The following is a 14,412-nucleotide window of genomic DNA, read 5'->3' on the forward strand; positions in this document are numbered from 1 at the left end:
AAACTGGCCTTTAGGCCTTTCAAACTTTCATATCAAACTGCCCTTTTAGGCCTTTCAAACTTTCATATCAAACTTTGTCCACTATTCAAACTAATGAACTTTACAAAATTTACATAGAAGTAAGCAATTGGATAACAACATATTTCAGATATTACTCACAGTGATCAGCTTGTGGATTTGCCTTGGAGTTTGACCCTACATATCACATAACACATATGGGTCACAAATAATTCAATCCGTTCTTTAATTCACATATTCCTGTTTAGGCTTCATTCTTATCTCTTTAATTCAATTACAATGTTCAATGTATGCCTAAAAGTGCTTAGAAGTGAAAGGGAATGGAAAACAGAACACATAATGCATTTTCAAAATTTCAGAAAACATGGTCCGAGCTCGAGCGTGGACTTCCCCGCTCGAGCGAACCCAACTGGTCTGCAAAAGTGCTGGTTGCATCAAATTCACGGTCGAGCGTGAACTCGGGCGCTCGAGCGGAAGGTCTGTCTACATAGCTCCCTGCTCAAGCGTGGACTTCCCCGTTCGAGCGGACCCGTGCTTGCAAAAAAATATTGGGAGCATGAATTCCCCGCTCGAGCGTCGGTTCCCCCGCTCGAGCGGACATCATAAATTCTGGGTTTTCCAGAATGGTTTCTTGAGTTCAATTTCGTTTCAACCATATTTCTTGCATATTACGGCTCTAATTTCACACATACATATACCCACACGATACCAACACCAAATCATAACACAATGAAGCTCCATTTCTTGAATTACTAACATGCATGCCTCAATTTAACCCAAATTCATCACCAATACATCAAATTCAAACATGCAAAGCTCATACCTCCATGATCTACTCTTGCATGTGAGAAATATTCATTCATATCAACTTAATTGGTGAAGAGATGATCAAATACATGGATTTCAACAAGATTCAACATGGATTATACACATTGTGTTCAAATATGGAAATTCATAGCAATTTCCTACATACATGCATCTATTGACTTCAAATACAACCAAAACCAACCCATTTCATCATAATCAATTCATTTCATGTTCATTAACATCATACAACTTTGAATTCACAAAGTTACAACTAATATTCATAAATTCACTCACCTAGGAGCTTCAAACACCCAAGTTCTAGCCAATTCTTGAGTTCAATCTTCAAATTCCCAAGCTTGAGCCAAAAATTTCACAAGTCTCTCCCTTTCTCTCTTTATAGCCGGCTCTTTCTCTCTCTCAATGCACCAAAATCAGATTTTGAGCTCAAGTGTAGGAATAAGTGCATAGGGCCTTTCTACATAAGTTCCCACGAGTCGCAATTTAATAATAATAAATGATTGGGCACTAATTTACCAGTTTAATCAACTTAATCTGGTCCGAATCAATTTCTAATTAAATTTCACCGTAGGTTCTAAAAATTACGCTAATCACAATGGCGTAATCAATTCAGGTTTTGTGGCCGATAAGGCCTTCAATTTATTTCCCAAAGTAGATAATCAAACAAATACTCCTACGGTGAACATATAGAAATTCAAAACCACATATATTCACATAATTGGCACACAAAATCATATCAGGCACATAATCAAATTGATAATAAGGACCCGTTAGCATAATACGGAACAGGGTTATCACATCATGCCTGCTGCTTTCGGAGATTTTCAAAGTATTATGTTTATTATCATGCCTGTTTGTTTTTATCCTTTTAGCTTGTTTGATCGCTCTGTTGTGGAATTCAACACTAGTGGTGAGGAAATATGGATTACAATGTACATGATCCATTTGGAAGGGTTACTAATTAGTGTGTGAAAGGTAGGGGGGAAAAAAAAGATAAAACAAATTCTGATTTTTCGTCTGTTGGATATGTTATGTTAGATTGTTGTTCTGGTAGTGGAATAGAGTTTGGGAATGTGGAAAATGTTCATAATTAGTAGTTTTGTTTTGTCAATTGGTGTTGATCACTACCACAACATGATGTTAGCAATGTTGTAATTGTTTATGTTGTCCTATGTTTTGTGTTAAATTTTCATAGGTGGCTTGAATTTGTTACCACTACATATTGCTTAATTATTCTTCCTAAATCGGCACAACCAGAGAGTAATAACCATGTCCTATGTTATGTTAATTAATCCTATTTATGATTGTGGTTACATTCTTGATATGATTTTGAATGCCATTTATATGATTATATGTGTTTTTGAATTTCTATATGTTCACCGTAAGAAAATCTGTTTGATTTTTTGCTATAAAATTTAATTAAAGGCTGTAGAGGAGACTGAAACTAAAATTGATTGTACTTTTGCGATTAGCATGATTTTTAGAGCCTACGATTAAATTTAATTAAAAATCGATTCGGATTAAAATAATTAGATTAAATCAATTAAATGTAAAGCCATTGGTTAACACTAATTGAGATGGATTAGTTTAAATTAATCACTTAGTATATATATGAGTTAAACACACTTAGGCTCCTCATTTTTACCTCAAGAATCTAAAAATACACTCTAGAGGGAGAGAGTGAGCCGAATTAGAGAGTGAGGGAGCTCAAACTTGGGGATTTGCAAATGAATTCAAGAAACTAAGAGGATTAGCTCAAGAATTGGCTATATTTGGAAGAATTGAAGCTCCTAGGTAAGTAATTGAGCTCAAATTCATGAGTGTATATTTATAACTAAGTGAATCCAAGCATGATATGTGACTAAGAACAAGAATTGAGTTGAATGTAATGAAATTGGAGTTGTATATACATGCATGTTTGCATTCACCATGATTATGTTCATTTGAACATGAGACATGAAGAATTGAGTACCAAATCATACATGCAAGCATAGTTTTGTTGAGCTTCATGATTATAAGCATCATTTGTGCCATTTGAAATGAAATTGGAGTCAATAATTAACATGCATGCATGATTCGTGAAGGTAAGAAACTTGAATGCATAAGTTTTGAAATTGGCAAAGAATTTGGAATGATTTTGGAAATGGACAATGATTCTGGACAATTGGTTTTAGATTATCTAAGTTTTTATGATACACAATGTTTTTCTATGTTTTTGGCATCAATTTGCAAACTTTGGAACTTTGGGGTTGTGTTTTGAAGCTCAAACAGTTTGCTAGAAAACCTAGAATTCGACACATCCGCTTGAGCGAGGGAAATCTCGCTCGAGCATGAAAATTTAGCTCCAAGAAGTTTTGCAGAGATTTGCACAGTGGCTCGAGTGGCAGACTTTATGCTCAAGCAAACCATGTTTTGTAAGACTCCTCGCTCGAGCATCAAAAATCTCACTCGAGCATAAAATTCATGCAACCAACACTTTTTCAAAGTTTTGCAAGCCACTTGAGTGACCAAAGTTGCACTCGAGCAAAGGGCCCTGTTTCAGAAATTTTGAAAAGTTGTTTTACATTCCGTTTTCCGTTCTCTTTCATTTCTGAGCACTCTTAGGCATGCATTGAACACTGTAAATGAACAAAAGGGATAAGAAAGAGGCCTAAGAGAAATAATAAGTTAAGAACGGATTGAATTGTTTGTGACCCAATGTGTTATGAAATGTGTAGGGTCAAGCACGAGGGCAAATCCATTGACGAAACACTGTGAGTAATATCTTAGTAAAGATATTTTGAACTATGTTACTTTTCAAATACTTACTTCTGCATAAATTTCACAGATTTGTTAATTTGAATTGTGAAAGAATGTCCGTTATGCAAATGAATTGCGCCAAAGGCCGTTTGACATGACTGAATTGGGCCAAAAGCCGTTTGACATGAATGAATTGGGCCAAAAGCCATTTGACATGAATAAATTGGGCCAAAGGCAGTTTGACATGAATGAATTGGGCCCGAGGCCATTTGACATGAATGAATTGGGCCCGAGGCCATTTGACATGAATGAATTGGGCCCGAGGTCGTCTGATATGAATGAATTAGGCCCGAGGCCATTTGATAAGAATGAATTGGGCCCAAGGCCGTTTGATATGATGGGCCAGAGTTCGTTTGATATGTTTGGGTTTGATATCTTCGTTACGAATTTTATTCATGTAGCTTCTTTATTTTGATATTATTCACTGGACTTTCGCTCACTCTCATTTAAATTTATGTAGGTGAGCAAAGATATGTCCAAACCCAACTTCAATGAAGAATGTGAGAGGAGGACAAGCTTTATGGAGTCAGCCCAAATGTCTCACGTACGAGACTTTGTTTTTGTTATTTTGTTTACTCTTTTTGATTCCTTGGTGAATACGTTGGATCACCCATGTACATAAACTTTTGTTTCGCTAACTATTTATTTGAAGTTCCTAGATGTACAAGATGTTAATTCTGCCTATATGTGTGAGTTATTATGCAATGCTTTCGAAATAATTCTACTATGCCATATAAGCACAGCTCACTGGACAAAAATTTTAAGTGTGTTTTCGTTTTGGCCCCCTTATTTCTATTTAAACATGTTTAATCAAAATTGAGGCCGTAGGTAATCTCTTGATTACTGGCCGGTTGTAGACACCCCATTTTTTACCATTCTCAAGAGTTGGATGTCATAGCTTGTGCACTCGATGATTGTGACTATTTGTGCTCATTTTAGTGCCCAAAGTCCTTGGCGGAATGCCCTGTCTTTAAGCTTTCAAACCCCGTCCTTTTTATGCCTTGTTTTAGACCAAAACCTCACTGCTTTAAGCTTGCAACCTCTGGTGGCCTGCTGGCCACCAGTGACCTTTTTGCAGATATTTTGTTGACAGTTGTTCCAGTTGTTGGCACAATGGGCTTCATCTCCATACACGTGTATAGAGGGATATTTCTCAGCCAAATGCATGTTTTTCTATATATATGGGGTCTCCTCGCCCATTTTTGAGGGTTAGAAAATTTGGAACAAAAATCTCTTTCTCTCTCTCTCTCTCTCTATATATATATTTCTCTCTCTCTCTCTAGCAAATTTGTGCACATTAGCTTAGATATACTAAACTTTTACCTACACCTCTTTAACCAAAGTTGATCATCTTTGAGCTGAGGCTCCTTGAAGCCTTCTTGGAACTCTTGAAGGTGGTTTTGGCTTGAATTAGTGCCTAAAGTTGATCTTTGCTTCAAGAGGTATACTACTTCCCTTTTAAGCTTGCTTTATTTACTCTTTTTTTTCTATCTACTGTTTTTGGGCCATAAAAAGCTCTGTTTTTGTAGGCTGAAATTCGTGTTTTAGGCCATTTAAGGTTAGGGGGGTATCTCACTCTTCTTTATTCCTTGCTTACAAGGCTTTTTCCACCTTTGTTTCCCACCTTCAAGCTATCTTTTTTTGGGCTTTTGAGCACTAAATTTCAAAGTATTTTCAATAATAGAAATCATGTTTTGCAGTCCAAAATTGGAGGGGTTAGCCTCTCTTCCTTGTGCCTTGTTTGCTAGCCTAGTTAGCTCTATATGTTAGCTTGTTTTTCTAGCCTTTTGTAGCTTAATTCCAACATATTTTAGGCTCTATTTTAGACTATTTTGTCTCTATTTTTGGCTATTTATTGCATTTGAGTCTTGTTTTGCATGCTTCTAGTGTAATAGTCCTCACAAGCTTGGTATTTTAGGCCTTTAGATACTCCTTGTTTGAGTTGATTGCCATGTTTTAGTGCTTTTTTCACTTCATTTCAGCATTTATAATCTTTGCAATCTCCCTCATTTCTTCACTCTTTGTTTGCTTTGAGAGTTGTTTCAACCTTAGGATAGCTTAAGCTTGAGATTGAGGTTCATTGCTTAATGGTTTAATCCTCTTTTAAGGGTTCATTACCAACGACATGACATCTCTCTCTTGCCTTAAACTACCCCTTGTTTGACCCTTCCTTCTCTTTAGAGGACTTCTCACCAATGGACTTAATTGGTTAAAGAATGGAAGGGTAATTAAAATGAACAAAGGTTGAAACTAAAATTGTGCAAAGATAAGAATTTGATTATGTTTTCATGTGTTCAATCAGACGTTAATTGAACACAAGGAAAATTGAGGCATTTCATACTCAAAGTGATGAAATGTGCTAAGTTTTCTAGGTCACCATTGCCCTTAATCATGCATGATAGGGTGAAGGTTGTGAGTTTTGTTCGTGCATTTATTGAACTTGTACACATTGGTTCCTTAGCCATTTTGCAATGAAATTGCTTGATTGATGGTTTAAGAACCGAGTGTATCACTCCTTTGAGATGTTTAATGATAAAGAGCGATACACAGTACAAACAACCTGTGAATACCCTTTGTTTTCCCTGTTTGCTCTCTGTTGCAGCGAAAGAAATGGCGTGTCATCAGTGGCCGGCCGACCACTGTTACTGGCCGGCAGGCCATCACTGTTGGACGACAACCCCTCTATGGCGGCCGGCCGGCCACCACTTCCGGCCTGCCGACCACTAGTGAATTTTGAGCAGTGTGCTTGTGAAGCATAGCAGAGTTGATTTGGAGAAGGAAACAGTGCAAGGGTTGTGCAAACAGAGGCTTCCGATGGCAAATAGCGGATGTTCTTTGGGTGGAAACCGAGCATACATGGGCCTCCCTCGTTTCCCGGGACTAGTTAATCATTTATTTGTTGTAATTAATTAGTTGTAGTTAATTAGTTTGTGTTGTAATATTTAATTAGCTTAATTAGTTTTAGCTAATTAGTTTGTGTTGTAATATTTGATTAGCTTAGAATAGTTGGTTAATTAATTCAAGTTTTGTATTAATTAGTTAAGTAGTTTAGCTTAACTAGTTTATTCATTCGATCTCTCTTTCGTAAGAGCATGTTGTAATAATGTATATGTCTTCCAACCCCACGTCTTTCTCCTTTTTATTTATCCGATTTTTATGGTTAGATTAGAGGCATCACGTTTCAATTAGCATATTTCCTGTTTGTATCCATTCATTTGTCTTGCATACACCGAGGGTCAGTCCATCATTCAAACTTGCATTGTCGTTTATTACCTCGTTGAATACGTGTTTAAATGCATGCTATGAAATTGTTGCAAATAAAATGTTAAGTATCCGAGCCTATTTTAGTTGCATTATTGCATGTGTTGCATTAGTCATCTTGTATAGTTAGGAATCATGCATATTTTCCTAACTCTTTTGTTTCTCTTAGCTTGGAGTACTACGTGAGTTTTTAGTGCTTTAGCATACTTGCATAAGTGTGAGTGATTGCCATGTCTAGCATGCTTGCCTTGATGCTAAGTGCTTGCATGATAAATTGCATGAATACCTGTGGATGAAAGCTTGTTGTTTGAATTGGAATAATTCAATGAATGTACGTTTTAAGCATACTTTGTTGAGTGGCAAATTCACAAACTTTAAGCCCACTTGAGGTGGCAAAATCAAACCCTTTTCACAAAACAAACTTGAAATTGAATTGTTCTAATTTGGGCAAATTAGTCTATACTTGCTTGTGCGCATCACATAGTAATGCTAGCCTAATAAAGCGGAACAATAGCATATAATGTATATAAAAATCATATCATGATTAGTAGAAACCGATCTTTGATCGGGTGAGCGGGGGTGCTCAATTCATGACCTTCCCCTCTCGTAACCCAAGTTCCCTAGCCAAGGCAACTTTGGTGATGACGGACACGTGGCCTTTGGCACGAGTCATGGGTTTCCTAAATATTTCCAAAATAGAATATTTAGATGGCGACTCTGTATCTGGCAAAGCAGTCTATTTTTGGCAATTTGATTCAAAAATCGATTTTCCAAAAGATTTGTTGGATTTGGACTCTTTGGTGTTTATCAATTTCACATTGCACTTGTGAGATTAGATTCAAAACCGTGGGAGTTCGAACTGTAGGGCTTCTTTCGAGCTTCCGAAAGGGGGCACGGAAAAGGCGAGCTACAGTTTCTGGCGACTCTGCTAGGGAAATAGAGAACTTTACTCGAATTCATGATATGAATTTTATCTACACTTATGTGTTTCTTTTCATTGCATTTGCATTGGTGCGCCTAAGTCACTGTGTTTGCCATCTACTATTCTTGGACAGTTTGCCGGAGGCTTGCTTGGAAAAGCTTGCCAAAAGGCTGACTAGTCACAGGCTCTGCCATGATGGGAATACAACCCTTGGATCTGGACTACCTCTATACCGTTTGATTCTCCTTTCACTTCTCAGTGTTAAGTGTGAGAGGTATATTAGGTAGTCTTGTTGAGGTACCCTTTTTGACCATTTGGACTAGTTGCATATCGAAAGCCGTGGAGATTGTTCCAAACTAGGACAGGATGCTCACTTGAATTCAGAATTGTGTGAAACACTTTTGTTTGAATAGTGAACCCTAGTTCCTTACGAAACTAGGACAGGGTAACCCTACCCCCTCATAGGGGTGTTTTGGCTCTCACTTAACTAGCATGTGCTTTTAGAGTGAAACTCTACAAGAATGTGCGTATCAGTTGCAAGTTTAGGTATCAAATTTGTGGGCAGAAGTCAGTGTTGAGTGCAGTTCTGCAGCTTTTGATTACAATTGTGTGTTGTTAACATCTGAGCTGAGGTGCTATGTGGTTTCTGATTTTTTGTTTTATTTTTTGCTTTATTTCTTTTTGCAAGTTAGTTTATCACAATTGCTTTGGACAGTTCGATTACCCCCCAAGCACTCTGGACCCATGTAAGGAGACTTTACAGATTTGGGGATCTTGTTAGGGGACAGCCTATTTTTGCTTCGCTTTCACCGGTTAGCAGACGGAGGAGAGTTAGGCATAATTCACCAGTCTAGCAGACACCCTTTACTTCACTTGCATCAAGTCAGGGACAATCTTCTACATCTAGGCCAATAAGATATCACTCGCCTATTCAGATAACTCTGTACCCTGTAACCAGTATGGAGGACTTGATCCGTCATCTCCAACAAACATTAAATACCATGCAGCAAGATGCTGCTCACCAAGCTGAAGTTACAGCCCACCAAACGGAAGCGATAAACAGGCTGCAGTAACAGCAACCACAGCCAGCAATGGCTTCTGCTTCTCATGCATCTCCTGCTGGTATCCCAGTACCAGGAATCACTGTCAATGTCCAAGAGAATCTGGGCAATCTAGTAGACCTCATCCCACCGCAAGCCTCCAAGGCGCCAGTGTATCAAACTGAGCCTCCGTTTGAATTTGAAGTTGACCCTACTGTACTGAAGGTCAAAAAGTTGAGGAAGCAGTGGGCACAAGGTGTGAACTCAATCCCCGACATCAAAGATGGATACACCGACTCCACAGTGACTTTGCCAAACCGGTTCAAAATGCCACACATAGATTGGTTTGATGGCTCTGGGGATCCCATGGCCCATCTGTGACTGTTCTCTGATATCCTGCGACCAATGGGCCTTAGCAGACTTCAAAAGCTGTCACTTTTTGGCCAGACCTTGTCAGGGATAGCGGCTATCTGGTATGCAAAGCTAGAGGACTCTGTGAAGTAGAGCTGGGAGGAAATAGATGAGGCCTTCATTGTATAGTACTCTTATAATACCTAGATCAAGGTCACAACCCGTGATCTTGAAGCAACCCGTCAGGAGCCAAATGAGGGCTTCTCGGACTTTGTAACTAGGTGGAGGGCCAAGGCCTCGATGATGACTGCGAGGCCATCAGAGAATGATCAAATCAGGATGGTGGTCCGCAATTTGCAAAGGAAATTACTGCAGAAGATGATTGTCTTGCCGTTGTTCACGTTCACTGAGCTCCATGAGATAGGGGTTCAGATTGAAGATGCAATGAAACAAGAGTTGGTAATCGATGAGAAGGGGCAAGCCAAGAGGCCTTTTACATGTAGTTCCAATGCGACCACTAGTGGTAACACATCTGCACGGCCATCTGATGTGAGTGTTGTCACCACTACAGCCAAGACCGCCAACCCATTCGCTAGCATAACTCCACAAACCTCAAATAGCCAAGCCCGAACTCAAAGGGTCTTCACCCCACTCTATATGCCTTTATCCAAAGCCCTAGGGGTGCTGATCAGAAAGGGGCATCTTAAGCCATTAGAGCCTCGCCCACTATCCGATCATCTCCTACCTAAACACAACCCAACCAAATATTGTGCTTTTCACCAGCAGCACGGTCACGGCACCAACCAATGTTACAGGTTGCTTCATGAGATTCAAGATCTCATCAACAACAAGGTGATAACACCACCCCAAAAGCCAAATGTAACCACCAACCCTAATGCGTACACTGGCCATCCCATATGGCCCCAGCGTATATATTATCCCTTCCCACCTACCCAAACCGACTGTGTTCATTCTTGAAAGCACGAACTTGTGCATGATGGACCATCCACACTACAACCCGAACCAGTGGTGGTGATGGATGAAGAAAAAGGGAGTTTGGTCTTGGAAGAGAGTATGAGTCCATTGCTTGAGAGCTCTGCGGACTTATCTGAGGGGGTGTATGACCCGTGCTGCTATATTGTGCCAGTTGATCAAGCCAAACCAGAAGTAGCATTGCCGACAGCAGCAGAGGTCAATGTGGTTTGGGAGGATGGCCCGAGCCAAGGTCTGGATGATCTGGCAGAGCTGGAAGAAGACTTAGACAATCTGTAGTTCTACGACGAACAAGATCAAGGGGACGTGGAGATTGATCGGTTTGATCTGAATGGGTCAACGGACAATTCAGGGTGGTTAAGTGATGAACCTGACCAGGAGGAAGGAACTAAACCATAACCTGAAGAAAGGGAGGTAAGAATAACTGCAGCAACCGGAATGGCCAAGGAAAAGGAAAAACTACCGGAAAGCACCGGTACTAAGAATTTAGCTCAGGAACTGGGTGTCGTCAGTACTACTGATACAAAACAGGAAGTCGTGTTGAAGCGGTTTGTACAAAAAAAGGATCAAGACAACCGGGAAGCTAGAACAGCTCAACTCCCTGCGGGGAATATTTGTGATGAAAGGATGATCGGAATGGAGCCGGACAACTATTTGTCGGCTGTCGGAGATGCATGGTGGGAGGACGATGATCTGCTTTTGGCTCACACTGATGAAGATTAGGGTGAAGATATACCAGACAACACCTGGTACTCTGAAGAGATTGACCATATGATGAGGAGTGGGCGATATTGCAAGCCCCCACACTTGGACCAAGCCGAGGCCTTCGGGAAAGATAAAGCGGTAGAAAGCCAGAAGGAAAAGTAGTTGGAAGAAGAAGCGATGCTGAAACAACTGAAGAAAATTCAAGCCGATATTTCAATATGGGGTCTGCTTATGGCTTCTTGAGTGCATCGACAGGCTATACTATCAACAATGTATAGAGCCAAATTATGCATTGACACGACTCCTAAACAGTTGGGACTGGTTTTCCTAGGAGGCGTTGTGCCAACTCTAACCTTCTCAGACAAAGAACTGCCGCCAGAAGGCTCAACACACAACAAACCTCTGTACATATCAGTTGAGTGCAAAGAAAAGTGGGTGCCAGTGGTGTTGGTCGATACCGGGTCAGTTATCAATGTTTGTTCATCACACACAGCTTATGCCATCAGCCTAAAACCAGCAGATTTCGTGCCTACAACCCAGGTGATTCAAGCGTATGATAATACCAGCAGAGAGGCTATGGGTACAAGACAGATCAAAGTTCAAGTGGGTCCAACTCAACAGGATATTGAATTCCATATCCTGGATGTGCCGACCACTATCAATCTACTGCTAGGGAGACCTTGGTTGCACCAAGTGAAAGTTGTCTCTTCTACCCTCCACCAAATGCTGAAATACCCCCATGGGAAGGGAGTGGCTATTGTGTTCAGCAATTCATCTATACATCCTCCGCCAGAGGTTGCTACACCTGTGCTGGAAATTGTTCATAGCGAAGAGGATATATTCTTTTCTGGGTTTACTCTAGCTGAGGCCCGAGCAGTACAAACCATCTTAGCAACTGATGAGGGCTTGTATGTCAGTGCCCAATCAATCTATTTCATGAACAAGCTCCAACATGTGCCAGGAATGGGTTTGGGAAGAAGTGGCCAGAAAGGTGTTACTGCGTTGGTTGATGTGCCACATAATCCACACGCCTTTGGTCTTGGCTATATGCCCACCAAAGAAGATTGGGCTAGGAAAGCAAAAAAGATGGCAGGAAGAGCCAGAGTTATGAGCTTGTGCACAGACCAATCCGGGGAACCCTGAATGGTCATTTTGTTTGGAAGTGAGAAGACTTCCGATTTTGCGATTTCCTCGAACCCTAGTTCAATTCTGAGAAGCAGCGTGTTCCTGGCTTCAAAATTTTCTTTGACTTACAGCTACAAATACAAAGGAAAAGGCTGAACCAACTGCTGAAGCTGAGAAGAGCATGGAAAATGACTCGAGCAACAACGAACTTGAAGTAGGGGCAGCATTGGCATGTCTTCTTTTAGATCATCCGGCCGACTTAGAGAGCTTGGGAGATAACGTGACCATTTCCATGATTGGGGACCAACCGAGTGTAAACCCTTTTAGCAGCATTTTGGATACATTTAAAGTACTATCTCTCGTTTGGTAGCAGGAGGAGGGCTACCTGTCTAGTAGTTCTGATTCGAGTAGTGAGCCAAAATCTGATTCCACAAAGTCTGTAGAGTCGAAATCAGATTCCGGTGCTTCTGAGTCTGAGTCTGATATTCTTGGGGGTGATAACTCGGATGCCACAGTCTTGTCCAGGTCATCTTTTTCCTTTGCTTTTGAGTCGGTTGTAACCGAAGAGCTGGATGAGCTGGACCTTTTGAATAAGAATGCCACTGCAGATTCTGAGTATTCCTCTGTGCTGCTTGTTTATTGCATTGATCAGGACTTTCAAAATTTTAATGAAAATGAAGACAAAGGAATTCCTCTGGTTTTGAAAAATTAGATTAATCGAGAGGAGAAGAGGTTTGCACAACCCATTTCCGATGAAATCATTGTTTTTAATGTGGGTACTGAGAAGGATCCGTGTCTGGTCCAGATTGGGTCCACGTTGTCTTCAGAGGAGCGCGAGCGCTTAGTCGCTTTATTAAAAGATTTCAAAGATGTTTTCACGTGGTCCTACGAAGACATGCCTAGAATCATCCTGAGATTGTACAGCATCGGATCCCTCTTAACCCCGAGGCCCGACCCGTCAAATAGAAGTTGCAAAGAATATGCCCGAATTGGGCTTTGAAGATTAAGGAAGAAGTTACCAAACAAATTGAGGCAGGGTTCTTGCTTGTGTCTGAGTATCCAATGTGGTTGGCCAATATCGTCCTGGTGCCGAATAAAGATGACAGAATTCGGGTGTGTGTGGACTTCAGAGATTTGAACAAGGCTAGTCCGAATGATGATTTTCCCCTGCCACATATTGATGAATTGGTGGATTTCACCACGGGTCATGCGTTGCTCTCTTTCATGGATGGATTTTCCGGGTATAACCAGATTTTGATAGCACCCGAGGATGGAGAGAAAACCGCCTTCACTATGCCGTGGGGAACCTATTGCTACAGGGTGATACCGTTTGGGCTTAAGAATGTCGGGGCTACCTATCAAAGGGCTACAACCACAATTCTGCATGATATGATCCATAAATAGGTCGAGGTGTATGTGGATGACATGATTGTCAAATCTAAAGAAAGAGAGGGCCACTACACCACCTTGAAGAAATTCTTTCAACGAATCAGAGAATACAGACTGAGGTTAAATCCACAAAAGTGCACTTTTGGTGTAACAGTAGGGAAAATGCTGGGTGTCTTGATCACACAGAGGGGCATCGAGGTAGATCCTTCCAAAATCAAGGCCATCCTAGAAATGCCACCACCAAGGACTGAAAAGGAGGTGCGAGGCTTTCTGGGTAAAGTACAATTCATAAGACGATTTATTTCTAAATTAACCTTGACTTGTGAATCACTTTTTGGTCTCCTGAAGAAAGGAAAGAAATTCTAATAGGATGATCGATGTCAATTCGCTTTTGAGTAGATCAAGCAATACCTTCAGAATCCACCTGTGTTGTTGCCTCCAGAGCTGGGGAAACCTTTGATTTTGTACTTGTCAGTCACGGACACAACGATGGGATGCATGCTTGCTTAGGAATCTGAGGATAGGATGGAGAAAGCTATCTACTACTTGAGCAAGAAAATGCTGGAATACGAGACCCGTTACACCCTGTTGAAGAAAGCTTGCTTAGCCTTGGTATGGGCTACCAGGAAGTTAAGGCACTACTTGTTAGCTCACTCCGTAATTCTAGTTTTGAGATTAGATCCCATCAAATATCTCTTTGAGAAACCAACGCTTACAGGTAGGCTAGCCCGTTAGTTGCTTCTCCTTTCCGAATTTGATTTGAAATACGTCACTTGCAAGTTGGTCAAGGGGAGAGCAGTAGCGGAGTTTTTGGCAGATCACCCAGTGGAAGGGGATGAAGCTGTAGAATACTTGTTCCCAGATGAAGCTATTCTGCAAGTCGAGGAGGAGATTTGGACAATGTACTTTGACAAAGCATCTAATCAATATGGTTATGGAATAGGTGTGTTGCTGATAGCACCTGACAATTCCCATATACCTTTA

The sequence above is a fragment of the Camellia sinensis genome, chromosome 8, assembly GCF_055761805.1.
Source record: "Camellia sinensis isolate YWXY chromosome 8, ASM5576180v1, whole genome shotgun sequence".
NCBI classification, from domain to species: Eukaryota; Viridiplantae; Streptophyta; class Magnoliopsida; order Ericales; family Theaceae; genus Camellia; species Camellia sinensis.